This window comes from Teleopsis dalmanni, chromosome 2 (genome assembly GCF_002237135.1).
Source record: "Teleopsis dalmanni isolate 2A chromosome 2, ASM223713v2, whole genome shotgun sequence".
In the NCBI taxonomy this organism is placed as follows: domain Eukaryota; kingdom Metazoa; phylum Arthropoda; class Insecta; order Diptera; family Diopsidae; genus Teleopsis; species Teleopsis dalmanni.
This window is the reverse complement of record NC_051847.1, coordinates 95,592,230-95,600,844: the sequence shown is the minus strand read 5'-3', so window position 1 is coordinate 95,600,844 and position 8,615 is coordinate 95,592,230. Positions and strand designations below refer to the sequence as shown.

The 8,615-nt window shown below is 29.6% G+C and overlaps 1 long non-coding RNA gene across 1 annotated transcript; it reads right to left on the bottom strand.

Moving 5' to 3' along the window:
- Window positions 1–450: 450 nt before the first annotated feature.
- LOC119686153 lies at window positions 451–1,228 on the bottom strand. Its single transcript, XR_005252887.1, has 2 exons — window positions 1,103–1,228; window positions 451–1,048 (listed from the first exon to the last, which is right to left on the bottom strand). It is a non-coding gene; the product is annotated as an uncharacterized LOC119686153 (long non-coding RNA).
- Window positions 1,229–8,615: the final 7,387 nt, after the last annotated feature.

The window sequence follows — 8,615 nt, the reverse complement described above, 5'->3', positions numbered from 1 at the left end:
TAAAAACCAAGATTTGTATATAAACGTTTCTTTCACAAGAACTTAAGTAAACTCTACAATTTGTATGATAGCTATATCCATATTTCCCTGATCCGAATAATATTTGCTTACACTTCTACATATCTATATATTTCAATGTTCCAATTATATCCTAATTGGGTTTCATATATGGAAAATTTTTTCTAATTGTTAAGTTTATATAACTGATGTTAACTTTTTTTAACTTAACGTTTTAACTAAATTTAAAAACAAATTCAAAAAGTTTAATTGTTCTTCCACTTTTCGGTTGTTTGAAATTTGATTTTAAATGAAGAATGAGGTCTTGAAAGAGTAACAAACGAATCGTGTCAATTTATAGGTAAAAATTGATTAGTTATGAACATAAAAATTATTATATATAATTTCAATTTCTTCTTACCAATATAAATGTAAATAAAACGCACTTATAAATAAAATTTCAATCAAATTTTTGTTTATTGTTTGCCATTAGGTGCAAGATGCAATATCTAGTATATAGTACTAGATCTTTTTGGGCTAATTTTTGATGATTTATGGGAACATAACTTTTAATAGCTGGGTTATATTAACTGGAGTTAAGGTATGAGAATCTTAACCCATTTGAGAATCTTATTTGGAATCATTCCCACGTCAGCACAGTACCCTAGGTAATCCTACAAAAATGGTTAGTGGTGAAAAATCGCATGATTTTGGTGATCATTTTACAACACTAAAATGTGAATTTACATATTCAAAAAATTTCTTCCTGAGAAAGACAATATACGACGTGTTGTGTTGATTGCGACGATGATTGTTGAAACCATATATACATATATTCCACATCCATATTTTCAATTTCAGTTAATAAAAATTGTAAATTATGTTATACACTTTCATTAAAAAGGTTCAGATCTATTACACTTTCTGATCAAATTTCACACTATTTAGTGTAAACATACTATAACACTAGATCCTTATGGCGTAACTTTGTGAGGATGGAAATTTGTAATAATTTCCAACCTACATAAATTTAAATAAATTTCGAAGAAATCTGAAATTAAAATAGATAAATTAACATTTAATATAGTTATTAGAAACTACTTACCAAAAAGCTACCCAGCCTGCACGCAACTGCAACACGTGAAGCAATCTGAAATTAGGAGATAATAAATTTGTAATAAATAGAGAAATATATCTTAATAAAATAATAAATACATACCTTCTTTGTTCATCCCCGCAAATTTATTTAAATAATTTTCTAATAAATTATTTTTTATAATTATAAAATTAAATTACAAATAATTTAATAAAAACAAGAAGCACCGCACGCAAAGTTACAAGAATTATCAAATCAAAACATAACAAGCAAATATCAAAAACGTCAAAATAGAAATTCGCCGCAAAGAGATAGACGAGATCGGTTGAGCGCACAACTTGAAGAACAGTACGAAAGTAAGACATACAAACGGGAAAGTAAACAAAACTTCACAAAACAGCAGAAAACAATTGTATGTGCGCTACACAAAAAGCTCGTCTGATCTGTATAAAAGACGACGCATTTTTGGTAAGGGTAGTGAGTCTTGTATGATCACTCGGTGGCATTGTATGTCAAAATATAAAATAAATAAATATAAAAAAATATTGTCTGACACAGTGGCGGTTTTAAGCCTAGTTGTATAAATTACTAAAATATATATATAATTGTGTACAAGTGCATGGGCGGTTTTAAGTCAAGACACTTGGACACTATTGTATAGATATTCTATAACCGAACAAGGAAATATATTTTTTTATATATACACTAACCCTTCTGTCCCACACAGGTACGCATTGAGCAAGTAATCATACGAAGATACAAACCACGGAACCAGATTAGAGATCACCGAGCTCCAAAGGAACAACCTCCAGATACAGCAGAATACCAGGAAATAATCTCAAGTTTCTCAAGTTTAATCACGTTTAATGAATTTACTTAGTTTTTTTAAAATACTATGTCAATGAATTGTACACATTAGTAATCTCAAGTTTACATAATTACGTTTAACTAAATTCCCTTTTTTTTAAATACTATTTTCATGAATTAATAATATTTTAAATAAATCTACATTTAAAATTTAACACACATTACTTTTATTTTGAGAAGTCCTGTCTCCGCGAATATAAATTTATTGTAGCGACCCCCTGGAAAAGACTGAGGATACCCCAGCATAAATTATAACGAAACGGGAGAATCCGTGTCGTTACAACTTTCAATGATTTGTCGGAACTTTTGATTGATTGGTCATATTAACTGGAGTTAGGTTATACGAATCTTAATCCATTCATTCATAGATCCGTGTTCTATCACACTTTTGGATCAAATATCACACCACAAAGTGAAAGTTTTGTGTATGGATCTTCACTGTCACAGGTGCAACAGTTATGTTTGTTAAAATTACCAAAAAAAATAACCTCATCACTGAAGAAATAAGATGAATCGATGAAAAATCGTCTAAAATCATATTTGTGGTAAGCTGTGACAATTTTAAAACGTAAACACAGTGGTTGTAAGACGACTCAAATGATGAAATGTCAAATCTTAATCTAAACACGTGATTCTTTCGATACAAGTTTTGTTTGATATACCTATATTACTGAAGAAGTACTGCTAATCTTAAAAATTATATTAAAAAAAAAAAGAAAGATTTTCTCAATTCACAAATTAAAATTAAAGTCAAATTTCAAAGTCCACCTTATTCCATCATTTTCATATCTCATTATTCATTTCAAAATCAAAATTCTATTTTGTGTGGTTGGGAAGTTATTCAAAAGTTTGTTCGGAAGAAGATTTTAATAATAAATCTTGGTTGCCAATTTCAAATTTTAATTTACACGCAAATGAGCAAGAGAACGCCATAATTGTTCGAAGTTTTGCCATCAAATTCAATCAAAGCAGCAATAATCAAAATTACATTTGTCTGGGCTCAACTGTTAAAATAGTTTTCAAGAAGTATTCAGTAAGGAGGAAGTTGGGAACTGTGGAACTGTGCACAGAAAGGATATTGCAATTTTGCTAAATTTAATTATTGAACATTTATGCGTCCGGATATTCAATCTTAAAGATTTCAAACCTTACTCTTCGATGGAAGACAAAGTTCGTACTCGAATAAATAAAAAAAAGGAACATTTTGAAGACATTAAGTTTTCTTTGAATTCATAAAGGACGCTATCTAAAATTTGTGTTGCTAAAGTGCGAAACATTTTAATATTATTACATTTCGTGTTTTCATTTTGTTAGCCTGTACTTAGGCGCTCATTAATTATTTTACAAATTTATGCCACGCTCAAAGGCTCTGTTTTCTGAATTGCTGTTCTACTTGCAAATGGCAAATATTTTTCGCAAGATTAATGGCCTTGTTATTTAAAATGAAAACGCCTGAAACGCTTTTAAAAGTAACATCTGTACGAAAGACGCAGGCTGAGAAAACATGCCAAACAGATGTTTCTAATCTAACCATTAAACAACTCAAGTGACCGGGCAGTTGCGAAACTTTATTAGAATTTAAAATTTATTCCTGGCATTTCTTACACTTAAATTGTGTAAACATACAAAATACTTTGCTAACATAAGGAAAAATAATGTTCGTTAGTCTTTGGTTAAAAATATAATTTGGTGTTCTGTCACTGAAATGGAGCATTCCTTCTGCTCTGGAAGCATATCTGTAAAGCTCCACACCTCACTGCATTTACAATTATTTTAACAATAATTCAAATAAATCATATGAACTAAAGGCGGTTTTATTTTACATGTGATGAACGTGAAATAATTGAAGGAAAACATCAACAGGATATGACACACAAGTTTGCGAATGCCTTCACATAAATTTACGCATATCGCATTGCGTGCGCGGTCTGTTGTTTTTGTGTGCGAGCTCGTCTGCTTATTCACAAACACAGATGTTAACACCACACAATAATTGAGATTGATGTAAATTTATTACAGCATTTAATGCTTCAATATTATATTTACACAGCAAACACACATTCCCACGATATGCCTAAAAGGACACATATGTTGATATTCAATTCCGCGTACGCCCACACACCCACGAATATAGGCCCTACGACAAGTTCGCATTCCCAATATGCGTAAGTAAATAATATAATTTCGCTGCCAAAACATAATTTCAGCGGTGAATAAAGTTCGAAAATTTCATTAAATGGCTTTAATTTTTTAATTTACGAGTATGTCATACGCTTTGATTAAAATATTACCTCACATTTTCGTCTCTCAGCAAATTAAAAATTTGTAACCGCTTACTGTTTAGCTTAGGGAGGAATTTTCAATTAATCTGGCAACTTTATATACTGTAGTATTTTGGAATACTATGCAATGTGATTATGTTAAATCTTTTTATTCCTTAATTAGTAAATCGTTCATATCATAGAGGTTTAACGAATTCGTATTGACATATATTGAAGAACTTATCTATTTGATTAGCATTTGGGCTTTGAAATGAGCACAAACTTTAATTCCCATAAAGTGGTGGAATTTTACTAGAGAGAGAAGTTCATATCATTAATAAAACTTTAAAAAGTTTCAAATGAAAAAAGTCATACTATAAAACAACACATTTCATTCATATAGTTTTTACTCAGACAATTTGTTAAATTCTTAATGTAAAGTGTGCATTTCTTGAGATATCAGAATAAACACTTTTCCATAGTGATATTGTTCACTATGTGTACCTACGTCAACTTATTGCACCATCTGGATTACAGCTGTTCTCCAAATGTTATTAGACAGATTTTAGTCTATCTTTAAATTATCTATATTAGATAGATTTTAGTCCCTCTATATATTATATATAATCTATCTATCTAATAAGGGTTTAATGAGGATATATGTGTTTACCTTAAAATGAATTTGTAATAAAATGCATCAATAAAAATAACTATCAGTTTTAGCTCTGGTTATGTTGTTTTAGGTACATTTTAAGCACGATTATGAATTTTAATACATTGAAGAGAACAGCAAAGAGAGATTTTATTTGAAAGGCTAGTAATGGAATGGAAGAAAACAAAGAAAAAGCTATAGTGATGCCTAAAAATAAATATCTGTGACGCATATAATTTAAGTCTACAAAATTGTGCTTGTAGATATATAAAAACGTAAATTTTCTAAAATGTTGAGAAATTTATATTTTTCTTATTTAATTTTTCTTTATTTAAAATAGTCTTCTTCGAAATCAAAGCTACCCTTAAAACTTTTAAAGAAATTTTAAGAGATATTTATATATATTCGCCGGAATTTTTTTTGGTATGTCAGTTGAGAACTTATGTATGGCAGAAATATATCAAAATTTTATTTTTCTATCATCAATTTGAAATGTCATATTCTACCAAATCAGATTAATACGTTTAATGATTGATGACAAGGATGCATTTTTTCAAATACCATGATGGTTGAATGCGATGGTACATTTTTGTGAAACAAAAACCAATTACCTAGGTGTCTATATTTAGTTGGAACTAGCCGAATTTTTATCCACAATCGTTGTAGAATTCTCAGATAATATTCTGCGTTACCCAACTGATGTTTTCGGATGAACCAATTGCTTTTTATCAATAAAAACGGTTGACATTATCTCTATTTCGCTCATCTGAGCGCATAACTTTCACTGTCTTACATTTTATAGTAATTTCCATGTCGTTTTCTGACCTATTGATTTCAGATCATATTAAAAAGATTACATTTCATTAACATTTACAATTGCTAATATACTTGATGAATTTCTTTCGAGACATTTTTAACCTGTGTTTACAATCCTGAACTTTTCAGTCTTTTTGGTCGTTCGTCAGAATATGTTGTACTACCATCGCACAGATCTCGGTTTAAAGAAACTATTTTTTTCCGCATTCTAATTTTGCATATATAAGTCTTGCAAGCACACAGTTATTGCTTCGATGAGTTATTTTACTTTCGCGATGTTATGTTTATAATGAGTGTTATTTGACAACGTTGCTTGGTCATTGTCTTCAAGGTCCTCACGATTTTCACGGATATGTCCGAAAAATGTGAAATATATACGGGTGATATACTTTTCTGTGAACATATTTTAGCATTTATCGTTTCTACTCTACTTTTACTCAATTCAGAACATAATTTAATAATCACTCATTGTTTAACGTTGTTTTATCGATAGACATAAACACAGTGAAAATACATAACAGGTCAAGTTACATTTAAATGTCAAAAGGAATCACTAAAATTTTGATACTAATTAAATAAAATGAATACCATTCACCTATGCTATTCATTACTCAGAGATGTTGCTTCGCTAAGAATTTTGAATGAAGCCAAATTAATCCAGACTGTGAAGTTCCGAAAAGAAGTAGGTAAGCTATTGAGCTTATAAGTTAATTCCAATGCATTAGAAATAATATCATAATTTGCTCATTATTAAATAAATATATAATAAATTTTTTATAAAGTAAATTTACTTTATTTACTAAATTGTTACTATATAATTGCATTTACTGTAAGTATGTTTAAAAAATATGTATAAGTGCAAATAGAAAGAAAGAAGTACAATTCTAAATCGGAAAAGTGCATTAAAGTAAAACATGCAATAAAATTTTGAATGGAGTTATTTCCGGTTTCTACATTTTTTTCACGTATTCTGTATTGTACACAAAAACTTTTGCTGAGACCCTCAAGTTAGTTTCACACCTACGCCGCAACCAGAATTTCACATTAATAGAGAATTTTATTTGTGGCGTGAGTAAGCAACTTTTCCTGAATTTACTTTTTTTAGCTTCCCTATGAGTATTTATAGCTAAACTAAAGAAAGTAGAAAAAGTTTCCACTTTTGTGAAAATCTGTGCGTAATGGTCAACTGATTTGTTATTGTAATTTGTACTTTTTGCTTTTTGACATAATATAACCATTTTCCTTCAATTTAAATGTCTGACATATTACCGACATCCGTTTTCTAAGTTTCATGCTCATTACTGCAATTTATTAAGTTTAATTGGGTACGCGTGTAGTGCTAGTAATTTCGATAATAAATTAAATTTCTTAAATTTTTTTTTTTTTAAATTTTTGATTAAGTCCCTTGGTTCGCACTTTTGAACCGTTCACAACACTATAAATAAAGCTAGTTCTATCAAGATTTCTGTTACATCGCGACGAAAGAGACATTGAAGATATATCAGAAATCTAGATATTCTTGATTAGCACAAAAAGGTCAAATCTTTAAACAGGGTTGACTTAGACTAATCATTAATTTCTTGACGGGCGTACTCCTGTTACCTACCATCTCTTAAAGATAGGATAAAAGTGTGCTGACAACTATAAAACAGTCCTTGACTTGATTGCTATTTGATTTGCTATTTCCACTGTTCTAATAGACTGATTTAATGTTACAATATCTTAGCGTTATTAGGTGCTAATAGGTCAGATCTTCAAGTTTTTGTGCACTAAGAGTAGACGTTTGTTTAATGTGAGTATTAATGGGTAATAATAATATAACATTAATTTCGCTACTAAGGCACGATTTCTATGTGTCTATTACTCCCATGTATGCTATCCTTTGCTGTCTGGTTAACCTCTGAACAATGTGCTGTTTACTTAGGCATCCGTATATTAAGATTGGTCAAACAGTGGCTGTGTATAACCAGATAATTACTTTAGACTTTAGTCCTCTGTACATACCATCGTTCTATTTTTTCAAAAATCATTGAAAATTAGAGTTTGGAGCACCTAGAGCTCCAAAGGAATGTTTCAGAAATCATTATATTTTTTTTAAAACTCAAAAGATATTTAAAAAAGCTATGTTATCCTTACAAGGGTTCGAAAATATTGTCATGTTATGTTGAGGCTAGTTGAATCAGTGCACTTGAGCACTTTTACTCTCTTTTAACTGCGAGGTTTCTTTATAACTGCTCTGTACGCCTTGACTGGATTATTGTTTATAACTTCTTCAGACTAAGCAATAACTAACCTCAGATCTACATACCTTTCCGAGGAGCCTGTAACTGTTTTGAGATTCGATAACGCGGTGTTGTCAGTTTTCGCAAATAGTTTCAAGGTTCTATCTTTAATACATTTTTTTATTGGATCAATCTTGAGGTCACTGGAGATATCATTAGTCTTAATGTATCATAGCACCTTGAAAATTCTTCTCAGAGCCAGACTTTGTGCAACTTTTAGCTAGCGAATAGTAGTACACATCCATATAGAAATAAAGTCGAATTATTTGGTTGTACGTATTAAAGTTAAAATTTTTTGTTCCAGATTTTGAAATAAAACTATCAGATACTATTTTCTACTATATATTATATATTTATAAATAAAATATTAACTTCAATGTCTTATTTAAAAAAAAAGGTAAAAAAATACTTTAAATAAATTGCTTATAATTAATTTATAACAATGAAGTAAGTGTATCGAAGTCTGGACAAGGACAAACCCAATTTATTTCTGTTTTTTAAATAAAATAAAAAAAAAAAGATAAAATAAGTTTACTGAAAAAACGGATATTATTCACTTTCGAAACTTTTTGGTGCGAAAAGTTAAATTTAATTTTAAAATTATGACTTTTCTTTTTTGTAGTTCTGTCGACACACTAGCAAAC